Here is a 13,625-nt window from a genome sequence, read left to right on the forward strand (position 1 = left end):
GATGGCCATTCCGTATTGGAGTTGCCATCAGTTGGTTAGGTGCCTGTTGTATTTAATGGTTTTCTGGTATCCTCATACTAAAATTGTCTGTTGCCGCGATAAAATCACAAAATCAACAAAAAGAACCCTAGTTGACTTTTCTTAACACTGAAGCCGATAGTCTGGCTCGATTGTCGCTTAGTAACTTGGTCTTGGAAACCAGTTGCTCTACAGAACCTCACCATAGGCGTTGGAAACCTTATCAAGTTCGTGAGATAACCTAATGTCAGACAAAATGCCATGACATAGATAAGAAGTACTACTGGAGACAAGATAATAAATAGCAGGTGTGTAATTGAAATATATGACGACGATTCGATCTACTTGTTAGCCAACTTACTCCTTCTGAACACGAGAATGTTCTGCTGTAACTAAAAAAGATAAGTAATAAGAAACAGTGACTGGATATTAATATTTGGCTGTGAAAGACTTCTGGAAGTAGATAGACGGTCCCAAAAATTAAGAGCAACGTACAGTCATAAAGAATGGTACTGTTCAAGTGCTAAATGCAAAAGGAACTAATAGAAGGAATGTAAACCAATTAGTGACAGCAGCAAATAAAAGTAGTTCGAACAATCAAGCAACAAATGCACAAAGACTATGAGAAAAGACGAGCTTCAGGATCAGATAAATTTAATCGATAAGCTTTTCTCCAGCCCAAAAGGCTTATTCTGTCGTGCAGCCTCTCAGACAAGCCAAAACCACAGTTTCCCGATTACTAGATCTTAATGACACAACTGATAATGACGGTGACGCTGTAACGGCTTAGGTTGATTGGTTAAGAGTTGACCTCAAAAAACTAGGTATATGTCAAGACAATAGAACTCAAGTATATATTCACTTCCTTAATCTTTATAGAAATTAATTTTCTTATTATTTTATATTGAATGTTGAAAAGCTTTTTGTGTTTGAGCAGATTATCCCCCGCTCCCCTGTGACTGTGACACGATCTAAATAAACGACTATTCAGTACTAGTCTGATTTCATCTATCAATAGAACTACGGTTACCTACAGGCACGAGAACGCTACTGACCTTCAAACAGCAGTACGTTACAACATTTCAACCGTCTCGTACAAACTAAATCGACAGAAAATCCACTTACAATTCAACAGAACTCTTGAAAGACAACCTGTGTGCTGACTTGCAGTATCAGAAGGTGTTGCATCTAAACAAGGATACAAGGTCTGGTTCGGATATGATCCATTATGCTATACTGAGGGAAGCGTCTTCAATTTTAGTAAAAATGGCCTAGCATAATGTCGTTACATTAGCTAGGCTTAGGCAGGTTACCAGAAAATTGGAAACTGGCTCGCATCACACAAATTTTCAGGGGAGGTTGATGCAGCTAGCCTTCAAGCTAACATCCAGCTGTACTTTTCTCAATACTTTCAAAAATTGCGGAATCCCTGATAAGCAAACGGTCTATATGACTACCAACTATCCACAAGATTCTTTACACCCTAACAGGACGGTTTCAGGACAGGTCAACCGTGTATAGCCAACCCACTGACCGAGGTGGACAGATACACAACCATACTTGATCATAAAGAGAAGGTTGATATCTCATACCTTGGATTCTCGAAAGCTTATGATATGGCCAATCACATGTACCTCATCAATAACCTCAAACAATTAAGTACCATGTCACTGTGAATTGATTAGCCTATTCCATATCTAAAAGTTGACTTTTTAATGTCGGAGTAAACACCCCTTTTTCTCAGACTATGGACTGTCCTATTGGGGTCCATCGGAGTTCAGTAAAAACCTCTTCTTTTCAGTATTTATATAAATGACCTCCCCCAGCAAGTGTCGTCTCATTTATCAGTTTTCATTGACGATGTAAAACTATGAAGAGAAGTTTTGAACGAACATGAATAATAACAATATATACTCTCAGATAACAGTGTATTACAAAAGGCATACCAGTTTATAGGCAAGTTCAAGTTGTTACAAATGCTTCATGCGTTACTCTATTAAGTTACTCAATTATGTTGAACAGTTACAGGACACATGAGCAATCTGTAGAGGAGATAAGGTTTCATACATTAGAATATTAGTGTTAGCATAACCCTATTGTCCAATGCTATGAATGGCGTGTCTTGTAGCGTTTGGGTTGCAACAAGTAATTAGTGGTCTACTAGGACTGAAGCAGTCAGTCAAAGACGCCAACTTCAACGCATTAGTTTGTGCTTTGCAATAGTGATCCCAGATTGTTTCGGGAGATATAAGTGACGGTAGAGAGTAAGGTCGTATATTGCAAACATTTTTTCGGTGGTGCACAATGAGGGTGCTGAAAAAGAGAGAGAACAAGGGAAGGGCGAGAAACAGAACGAACAGCGATCATAACTAGTGGAGTATTGTCATTTGGGAAAGAAGAATTATGATATGACTACTTAGACGCATTCTCTTCTGTTAGGCCGATTTCTAAAAGAGTATATTTAATCAGGTCACGGAAAACAAGCCACAGTATAGCGATGAATGGACGGAGAACTATCTGACTGAATATAATTGAAAAGGAAGGTGAAAGTTTAAGATTATGTGTAGCTTTAAAATGTAGTAAGGAAAATACAGTGTTCAAGTACCAACTGGCTTTTTTTCGTTATATTTATTATAACTCGTTTTTATTGTTGCAAATTTCGAACAGTCATAAGTGGACTCATATTTAGTGTAATTGTTCAATTGCTTGCGGTAGGATTTCTCGGTAGGAAGTGAAACCCATTCAGAAAACTACACACACAACTTCGGCAACTACTCCCTAGAGGTATTTAAAGTTGAGAAAGATCAAGGGGTGTTGGTACCCTATAATCCGAAGTTTTACGCTGAGGCAAAAATACCTCTCGAGATAACCTTATGAATAGCACCCAAAATCATTGAAATTATACCCATAAGTGTATAATCTCAGAGGTATCTCTTTAATGAATTGCATCATCCTAAACCCTCCTGAGCATCTCCATAAGCACCTGCTTAAGCTCAATACTAGCACAAAAACTTAGGTGGGCACCTAGAAACTGGAGAAACGATATGCCAGAACGGACTGTTGGCACACATTCCATTATATGAGAGAAGTCGAGCTCTGGAAATCGCCGTCAACTGAGGTCGCCCAATCGACTTCTGAAGAGTCCTTTAAGAGAACACTTGACATATTCTTTGAGATTAAGGACCACATTTCACTATCGTTTGCTAGTATTTCTTCTCTTTTATCGTTAAATGTACCCAGGTTTCAACTTTTCGGCATCGGTGATCCAATGCTACTAGATACGGAATAAGAAAATGGAAGGAAGTCTGAAAGCATAAATGAAGCATGTAAAAATACCATAGGCATGACAGTACATTATTTCCATGAACTTCTTGATAGTTTGTGATTTAAACTGGAATTACACCGAAATATACAGAATAGTATTCAAAAGATAAGGAATCAACAGGCGAACTTTTTTGAACCTGATTCTAGAACAAAGAACCCAGTGGCCTCTTGCAATCTGTGTGCAGACAGGTGATTAAAATTCAGACTTACCTCAATAAACTCACCTCTCAGCATTATATGAGGGACGGCTCAGATTACTTCATCATGGAGATGGGTTATGGATATATTGTTTCCTGCTTTAGAATATGAACCCAATGCCCAAGTACGTTACTGCCAAGTCCAGCAGCCATCTAAATGAGCAACCATGGTTATTCAGCAATAAGACATAAGACTACCTCCGACAACGTATATCATGATACTCATATGAAAGTTAAATACGTTGTTTCTATTATGTAATAATCTATTGCTTAACATTCCAAATAGATACTTGCCTCAGAATGCTTTTGATAATACGTTTTGCCACACTTTAATTCCTGATCAAGCCGTTTTTTTTTTCATTCCTGGTATATGACAGAATACTTCATGCTACATTACCAGGACAACAGCAGACCTCTAGGTTACGCTCCAAAAGTGATTCAGTATATGTTCTGTCCGCTAATATCCAAAAGATTTGAAGGGAAGCTCATATAATGTTGCATAAATATAAATGAGGCTTGTTTGAATATACTACTGTGCTGTTGATCTATGGACTCTTGTAGAGCACATTCAAAGTCATTTGGAAATGGGTTACGAAGTTCCTTTAACAGTAATGACTGTTTTTTGGCTGCTTGTTGGTTGCGGAGGACCTCTTATAGTCCCCAAAGGTCCTAACAGGCCGTAAGAGATTTATTGTACACTGGTGAAACACTTTCAGGTTGATTCAATTGATGCTTGCAACCTCTTCAGTATTTTGCTACCTCTTGTAACTTGTTTTTGACCTTCATTCTCATTTATTTCAGTTGGCTGATGTCGTCCATGGCTCAAGTCAATCCTCTTTTTGGCCCGATATTGCATCGAGATACTATTCGCATTCTCCAACGTGAATGGGAGGTTAGTTTTGCCCTCCAAGTCATATCCTTTTTAGCCAATTAGGGTGCTGTAAGATGCAACCGTAATCATCGCATATCTTTTGCCTATTGCCAGCGTATTCCACTGAAGTTCCAATTCAGTTACATGAAGCTCAGTTTTTTCCTATCAATTGTGACCATCATATATATGATATATAGTTATTCTCACAATCATCATTGTAAATGTATACTTTTATCGTCATACTCTACAAGAAAAATTGTATGCAGACTAACAGGACTTCATATGCTGTATTTCCTTTTAATCTCAAAGATATAAAACAACTGCTTCATAGGGTGGTTTTTTATTTGGAGCATGTTTCTATGATTTAAATGTTATGTTTACTTATTACGACAAAATTATACTTCCTTTGCAAGTGTTTGTCCTGTCTTTTTGTTCATTACCAACATAGATGACCTACGTCGAATGATTGGGTGCCTACTCGAGTTAGACGGGAATTGAGTGACCAACCATCTAACGTCGAAACCACACCTCACGGTTAAGTACATAACATAGGCCACCATTTTGTCGTATCCAGGTAGCATGGCTACTTTGATGACCGTACAACACAACTGAACTTATCACAGAATATGTTAGTGCGAGCGGGTGCAAGGAGCAGAATACAACCACCACCGCACGGGTCAGTCCATGGTGTGCAATTGATTGATGCCTGTAGTTATTCATGGCCCTGACACGGACCAGTAAACCGATCGATATTCAGTGACCCGACTGCTGGATGGTTTGGCAAGGGTCGAGACATTTCACCGGCCCTAAGCTTCCATTGCGCTTTTGTTAAGTAATATTGTTTCGCCCCGTACGTTAACGGGTCTTTTATGACTGTCTCTTTTCCTTCCCTACCTTTTGGTTCAATTTCGCTCTGGTCCTAATGAGCGATGATAGTATTAGATAATAAATATTTATAGTATGATTGGAGTGCAAGAAATGGTATTTATTACTCAGCAGCAGCACTCTGACACCGTATATCACTTTGACAAAAATTCTGACAAACGCAGTCTTCTAATGTATGTGAAAATGTGGAAGTGCGCAAAATTCGCTAACTAGCCATAAATGAGCGATGTTTCATTGGGGTAAGTTTGTATTAGATTCCAGTTCACTAGTGATATGAAAAGCAGTTGAACGCATTACCAGTTCGATTATCGTGAGACTGCTGGCGAACTAAATCTTGGTACAGGTTAAGTTTTCTGTCACTCGATAAGTATCACAATATATGACAATAAAAGAGTGTCCGCTTCTTGATGACGAAAGAGTACGTCGCACAGCATTCAGGTTTAAATAATTTCATGGCTGTGAAAGATCACTTTTTCCTAGTCACTACTTACTTTCGTGTAACATTGGGAAAGGTGAGGATGGTTTTGAAAAAGACAAAGAGTAATTAAGCAAACTACTGGTATCAGTTTCCAAAGCCGTAAGTTGTGTGCAGAGGTGGGGAACCTAAAGATGACAGCTTAGGAAACTTAAAAGCTATGTATAATCTAGCCCATGATTTTACTAGTTTTTACTGCTTTGTTTTATGTTACTGTTGGTTCTGTATATACAGCCGATGTGCGTCTGTTTCCTCTTATGTAGTCATACAAAGTTTAGGAATTCAGATCTTACACTAGATGTTTATTAAATGACTGAAATATCATTGATCTGCAAAAGTACCATGTCCTTGTTTTTAAATGATCATCGTAATACTAACTTAAAAGCTTGACTACCATTTGAAGTCTTTTGTAACTCGTGGTTGTAACTCATTCCTACAGAGGGTTTTATGGGAGTACTTACTGTCGATATATATATATAAGATATGAAATAGTTTAGGTTATGTTATAACCTCTTCCTTACGGTACGACCCAGCTATTTCTATTTCTTAGTATTCTTTGACACCAAATCACTCGAGAAGTCCCCAAATCAGAACACGGTTGAACAGGAAAGAGATTATATTCCAAATAACAAGGTTAGATGGAAGCAAGTCGCAAGTAAGAAGCACAATAGGGAAAACGTTAGTATATTTATAGTATTTACATGAGAAGATTCTAGAGTATTCTCCAAGTATCGACTAGTGCTGATACAGAATGAGATGCCCACTTAATACATAAATTTTGGTACAGGTGGAGACCAGAAAATGTATGAGCTACACAAAAATTCATATTGCAAGTACATAAATAAGCGAAGGGAATTATATTGAGAATTAAGTGAACAAGTGTAGTTCATAATAAGAGATGTGGCTAAAAATGGAACCAGAAAGGATGTTTTATAGTTAATGGAATCCCTCTAAGTTTTATAAATGGTTTTGAAACGGCTAAAGAAAAATCACCAATGGCTTGTGCTTAGTCATGTTTAATTACACTTTTACAATTAGATATCCTGTAGTTGAATATATTCGAGATGACTCCTAAGGCTTCGTATATCACTTGTCCTGGTAACTGCTATTCGATAACTGACGATGGTATCTGAATTTCAGGTACGAAATGTTGACGGGTTTATTACCGTACAGCGCAGATCACAAGCACACAAAGTGAATACGAGCAGAAATCGATAAGATTTAAAAAGCACATATACACAGAAAAGTGGAAGAATCACCCACCAATTTAAACTAGTAAGATGGATATGTTTGTAAAATGTCCCACGTGATCAATCATACATGCTGATGCGGACATAATAATAACAACAAAATGGTATAGATAAATTTTTGCTACTCGAATGACAATGTCAACTAAGTCATTAAGGGGCTTGACAACATTAAACGCATACAGACCCAAGTGTAGTTGAGGTGATGTAATCCCTATTATTTCATAGGTAGAACAGGTTGGTAAGACTAAATGAGTGTCAGCAACTAACTAACCAAGGTCGATATGATTTTCATAATAAGCTAAGCGATCTACAAAATGGACTACTACTTTCTCTTTTATTCAGTAACACATTTAAGTACACTGATCTGGCGTGTCCCAGTGATCCCCCTCTTTGACTAAAGGATGCAAAATCATGCAGCAAGTCTTATTTCATTAGCTTAGTAGTACAAAATTAACAAAAAATGATCTTAATCGTTACTTAGTAATGTTTGACATGACAAATTATGGGTACAAAAATGATTAAAATAGCACGATACAACAATGCCTAGTGAGTATATAAACCCGAAATTTCTATTTAGTACAGCAGTAGATTTGTTGGTGCTTTCGTTTTGTATCCCTTGTGTAATTCAACCCTATTTTGTCAGAAAATTTTTGTATGAGGGAATAATTCCAAACGCTTAAATAAAACGGGACACATAAGTTAAGTGAAAATGCTAACAATGATTCTCTATGTTGAAAATTCTCTTCGTACAAAACAAAACCAGATATGTTTTAGGTATATTGTCTTCTATTACAGTAACGTCCGATAAGGTTCTAATTCGAAAGTGCTATGCATTAAAATGTCTTGTCCTAATATTCCTAAATCCAGGAAAAAAATAAGTTCCAGTCTTTCTCCCACTACCATTCGCGTAATTGCAAAGAGGAAAAGACTGTCAGAAATGTGTGGAATCATTACTGAGTTAAAGATGTGAATAAAATTTAATTTGTATTTAATTATTAGGAACAATAAATTAGTAAAGATTTGTAGCTTATTTTGAGATATTTCCCTTATGTCAACTGAAATTCGATTAAGCGTCTGCGCTAACGTGGATTTGACCATAACAGTGTAAAATATACGTTTGATGATTAACAGAAAATTATTTCCTACTTACAGTCGAATTCAATAAAAATCATTGCCTAAACCATTCTTTAGAAATTCTTTATTTTATTTTGAAGTTAGCGCTGATATAAGTATCAAACTTTAAAATTAGATGTCCATCAACCAATCATCACTACATAATTAATCTGATGTCTTGATACCACTACCTACCTTTTCTATCGAGTACACAGTTTACCATAACTCGATGTTTGAAAGCATACTGTATGGTCTTTCGAAATAAACACAGGTAATTCTATTTGATATAGATGAAGTGGAATTGTTAGTCAAAATAGACTACAAATTAGGTGATGCATTATTTGACAATAATTTATAAAAGAAAAAGTAAGTCTGAAGTTTCAACAGCAACCAGTCTGTCGATATTTTCTTCTTTATCCTTATAAGTTGTTTTGTTTCTGTAATAACTGGCTAGAATCTTGATTAAAAGCTTATTTATTCGACTTACAACTAATCATAATAGAGTATATGAAGAAAAATATAAAGAAAATAACGTGAATATGCGTGAACAGCAACCATAGAGTACAATGAAGTCATATACTCACTAGTAACTTTTATTATCCTAGAATAAAAATACTTTACAAATAGGAAACTTAAAATACAGAATTCCTGTTTTGAAAACATAAACTAGCTATTGGATTAAAACAAACTCAGACACACTGAATTCTGTTAATCATGCAGCAAAACAACTAATAACCCTTACGAAGCATCACAAAGAGATTTTGAATTGCAGTATACATGGTATATTCTACATATGAGTAAAAGTGTGTACTGGCTTTCTGTAATAGCGTTCATTGATCTTATTCTAGTTTCTGAACAAAGACATTTTGATCTTATTGGTTATTTTTGTACACTCGTGGTACATTTAGCTTTATCATTTATTCACTTGTAATCTTCAGTGTTTTTCAAAAATATGCCCATGGCAGTATATATTGTCTACCTACTTACTTACCTCTTTGCATGCCTTATGAAAACTGAATTGCCTTAATATTCTCTGAGTCGGTGTATTATCGATCTTTACCAAGTTAAATATAGGAAGAATCCCCTCTGGTTTATCCCCTTAAAATTCTCATCCATGAAATATATATTTCCAAAATACTTGTATTTCACTCGATATATATGTTCTGTTAACGCAATCAATCGACAGAATAGGTATGAAATACTTCATTGGCATTAATTCATTACTATCGTTCATAAAAAGGTCAGCACGGTATCTCAGATGGTAAACATCACAGAACAAATAAAAATCTTCTTAGATATAGCATCACTGATCATCAGTGTTTCATTCTTCAATGGAGTCATCTACATGTGTAGCCAGTTCGAAAAAATAAAATAGGCATTATAATTCTTGATATTTCAAAAGGCTTTTTTATTCGAATAAATCGTGGATGCGGACCATATGTTTAATGGCGAAATAAATTGTGCTAGATACACTACTGAGTCTAATATTACCCGTCATATGGTTTAGCTAAGCTATTATTGTTGATATACACAGATAACAACTTCATGTTTTATAAAAATAGCACTGAACGGTTAGATTCTTAAACAATCTAATAAAATAGATCGAAGCACAAATTCCACAAATCAAGAGGAATCTGAAGGTTCAAAAGGTAGATCCGAAGTACAAAACATCCGGCGAAAACATTTAAATGTAACTTAGTGACTTTATACATTGTAGATACAGTTAGAGAGGACTCGAATGTTCCGATTGTTAAATTCGTAATTTTATATAGCTCTAATCAAATTTACACCACATACCACTCATTCCAAAATTTACGAACGCTGACAAACCTACCTTAAAATTTTAAATTTATATATTGTACTTTGAAAAATGCATCTATTTTGGGATTGACCATTTAATGTTGATCATTAATTTGTAATTAGAAGTACTTGAGTTTGACACCAAAAAGTAGTACAACAACTACTACTAATACTATATCAACTACTAGTACGACTACTAGGTCTACATTGAATACTACGACACCTAGGACTCCTACTACTAATACTGCGACTGTTACGGCCACCACAGCAACTACTACTGTGTATGCTACTTATATTGATAGATATAAGTAGGCGGGACTAATTTATGGACGAGCCAATCAGAGGCGTTTGAGACTTCAAGGTCATGGCGCCAACTTCAGTGCTTAATGCTAATGTACGATCGGTTCACAGGGAATTTTGTGCAAAACGCGATAATTAAGCGGCTATAACAAATGAAACGGCGATACTATAATTTGCGGACGAATCAAGCAGGTGGAAGATAAAAGATCTCGGATTTTGACGCGAAAGCCTTTTATCCATTTTGCTAAATAGATTTCTGGCATTATAGCTGATGTCAGTTCGTGATGAAAACCCTATATATATGCTATAACTGTGCGACAGCAGATTAGAGGGTAGAGAATTATCGATCGAACCAAAGACGTGCAAACACGTAAGAACGACCTAGGGTTCTGATTGGTCCCGCTTCCCTGTATAGCCCAGTCAGTTGAGTCCAGAACGCAAGTCTCAGCCTCGGATATATGAATCGTTATATTTCAAACATACTTTGTTTATATACCAGTCAAGCAGACCACATCGTACCATAAAATAGAAAATAACAATGTACAATATTGACCAGTAGGAAAATGACACCTTAAATAAATATTGACCAATAGGATGATACCATTTCATGTCCAAGGATAGCATTAGGATTAACAGAATAATCTTTGGGATATTTTCCTGAATATCCCAACAATATAATTCCTAAGTAAGGCAAATTATGACAATTATTGCGAACTGAATGATAAAAGCAACAGTAACACTGGCTGCAACCAGGTACTACAATATATACGGATGATTGGAGAGAGTACAGACTCCTACATAGGCTTGGTTATGTGCATCATGTCGTTATCCACAAGTGGCATTTTGTGTACTCAACAACCGGAGTGCACAAAAACAGTATTGGAGCTATGTGGTCGAGGCTGAAAAAGTTTTCTAAACTTTATCATGGATCCAGAGGCCGACTATTCCGTAGCCATATGGATGATTTCTTCTACTGCATGCATTACGATCTTAGAACCTCTTTCTAACCTTGAAAAGTTTTTGAACCACGTATAGGAAGTGTATCCACTTACTTTATTTCCTTGGTTTTGTATAATATATTTCTACTCTAAACCTACTGTTTGCTGATTGGCTGATAATTATCAAGGTCACCTAAGATTCGTTCAAAGATTATGGTCTCGCCTATAAGTAATATGAAGCACCAGCAGGAAGCACGAGAGCAGAAGATTGAGAAGAGTGAAATGAAGAGGAAGGAGAAGAAAACTGAAAGCAATCAAGATAACATCAAGACTGGAGGAAAAAAAAATTTGTGAGAAACAATTCACTACCATTACCAATACTACTACTACAAATGCTATAGTGAACAAAAACTCAGTGGGGGAGACCAATTTATTGTTCAATGCTAAATCACACAGTGGTTTAGTAAAATGTGAAAACCATACATTAAGTGCATCATTTGCACATCATCTCTGAAATGTTTCTCTCAAGCTTCATTGTCCCTTCAGTCTCGTTGTTATCCTGATCGCTTCCAGTTTTCACTCTCCTATTGATTTCAGTCTTCTCAATAGTCCGCTCTCAGGTTTCCTTCTTCCTATTGGTGCTACATACTACTTGTATGTGTCAATATAAGTAGAGTGCAGCACAGTGCTACAAATACTACTACTATTGCTGCTGATAACTCCGCCTGTAGCTCTTCTAGAGTTACTGTCGGTCCCAAGCCCAGGTAAAGGAGAAGGATCGGGAATGGGGTTAGCGTCCCCATCCCGTAGAAAACTAACTCGCTAAAAAGACGCAGACCAGAAAAAATGATTCAAACAATTAAAACTCTGTCCTGGGAGTTAGAAGGTCTTCATTTAGAAGAATTATGACGCTTCATGGTGAAAGTTGAGCTCCTTCGGAAGCCACGAGACCGACGCCCCTTCTAACAACCACAGCAACATTTTTTATAGGTACATGGGACGTCCGAACAATATGGGAAACCGGGAAGACCAGTCAAATAGCAACGGAAATAAGGAAATACAACTTGGCAGTACTGGGAATCAGCGAAACCCACTGAACCCAAGCTGGACAGAAAAGGCTAGCTACGGGAGAGATGCTGCTGTACTCCGGTCATGAAGAGAAAAATGCTCCGCACCCTCAGGGAGTTGTTCTAATGCTGTCCAAAGTAGCACGAAATGCACTTGTAGGATGAGAACCTCACGGATCCAGAATCATCAAAGCATCATTCAGAACAAAGGAGGGGATCACAATGAATATTATCCAATATTATGCACCCACCAATGATAGCAACGAGGACATTAAAGATCAATTCTACGATAGGTTGCAGTCAATCATAGAGAAGTGCCCAAGAAAGGACCTCACCATTATGATTGGAGATCTAAACGCCAAAATCGGAATAGACAACACTGGATATGAAGATATCATGGGACGACATGGACTGGGAGAGAGAAACGAAAATGGGGAAGGATTTGCAAATCTATGTGCATTCAACAAATCGGTCTTAGGCAGTACAATATTTCCACACAAACGTATACACAAAGCTATATGGATCTCACCGGACCACACCACAGAGAGCCAGATAGATCATATTTGAATCAATAAAAAGTTCCGAAGGACAATGGAAGATGTGAGAACGAGGAGAGGAGCTGACATAGCCTCAGATCACCACCTAGTTGTGGCCAATTTAAAACTGAAGCTAAAGAAAAACTGGACAAACAGCAATACAAAGTTTTAATACAGACTTCCTTCGAGATACTGACAAACTCAATGAATTCAAGATAGCTCTCAACAACAGGTTCCAAACCTTACAAGATCTACTGAAGGAAGAAGAAACTACTATGGAGGACAACTGGAAAGGAATCAAAGAAGCATTAACTTCAACGTGTCAAGAGGTTCTGGGCCACAAGAAGCATCATCATAAGGAATGGATCTCTATAGAAACACTGGACAAGATCAAATAAAGGAAGAACAAGAAGACAGCAGTTAACAACAGCCGAACACGTGCAGAGAAAGTTCAAGCACAAGCTGAATACATAGAAGCAAACAAGCAAGTGAAAAAAAGCATTAGAACCAACAAGAAGAAATACGTGGAAGAACTAGCAACGACGGCGGAAAAAGCTGCAATGGAAGGAAATATGAAACAACTTTACGATACAACGAAGAAACTAGCAGGGAAATACAGTAAACCAGAGAGGCTGGTCAAGGACAAAGAAGGCAGTTCAATCACTGAAATTCAACAACAGCGGAACAGATGGGTAGAGTACTTCGAGGAACTCCTGAATAGGCCGGCTCCAATGAATCCACCGAACATCGAAGCAGCACACACAGATCTTCCTATAGATGTCAATCCACCAACGACGGAAGAAATCAGAATGGCCATCACACAAATAAAGAGCGAGAAAGCAGCAGGACCC

The sequence above is a fragment of the Schistosoma haematobium genome, chromosome 6 (genome assembly GCF_000699445.3).
Source record: "Schistosoma haematobium chromosome 6, whole genome shotgun sequence".
NCBI lineage: Eukaryota > Metazoa > Platyhelminthes > Trematoda > Strigeidida > Schistosomatidae > Schistosoma > Schistosoma haematobium.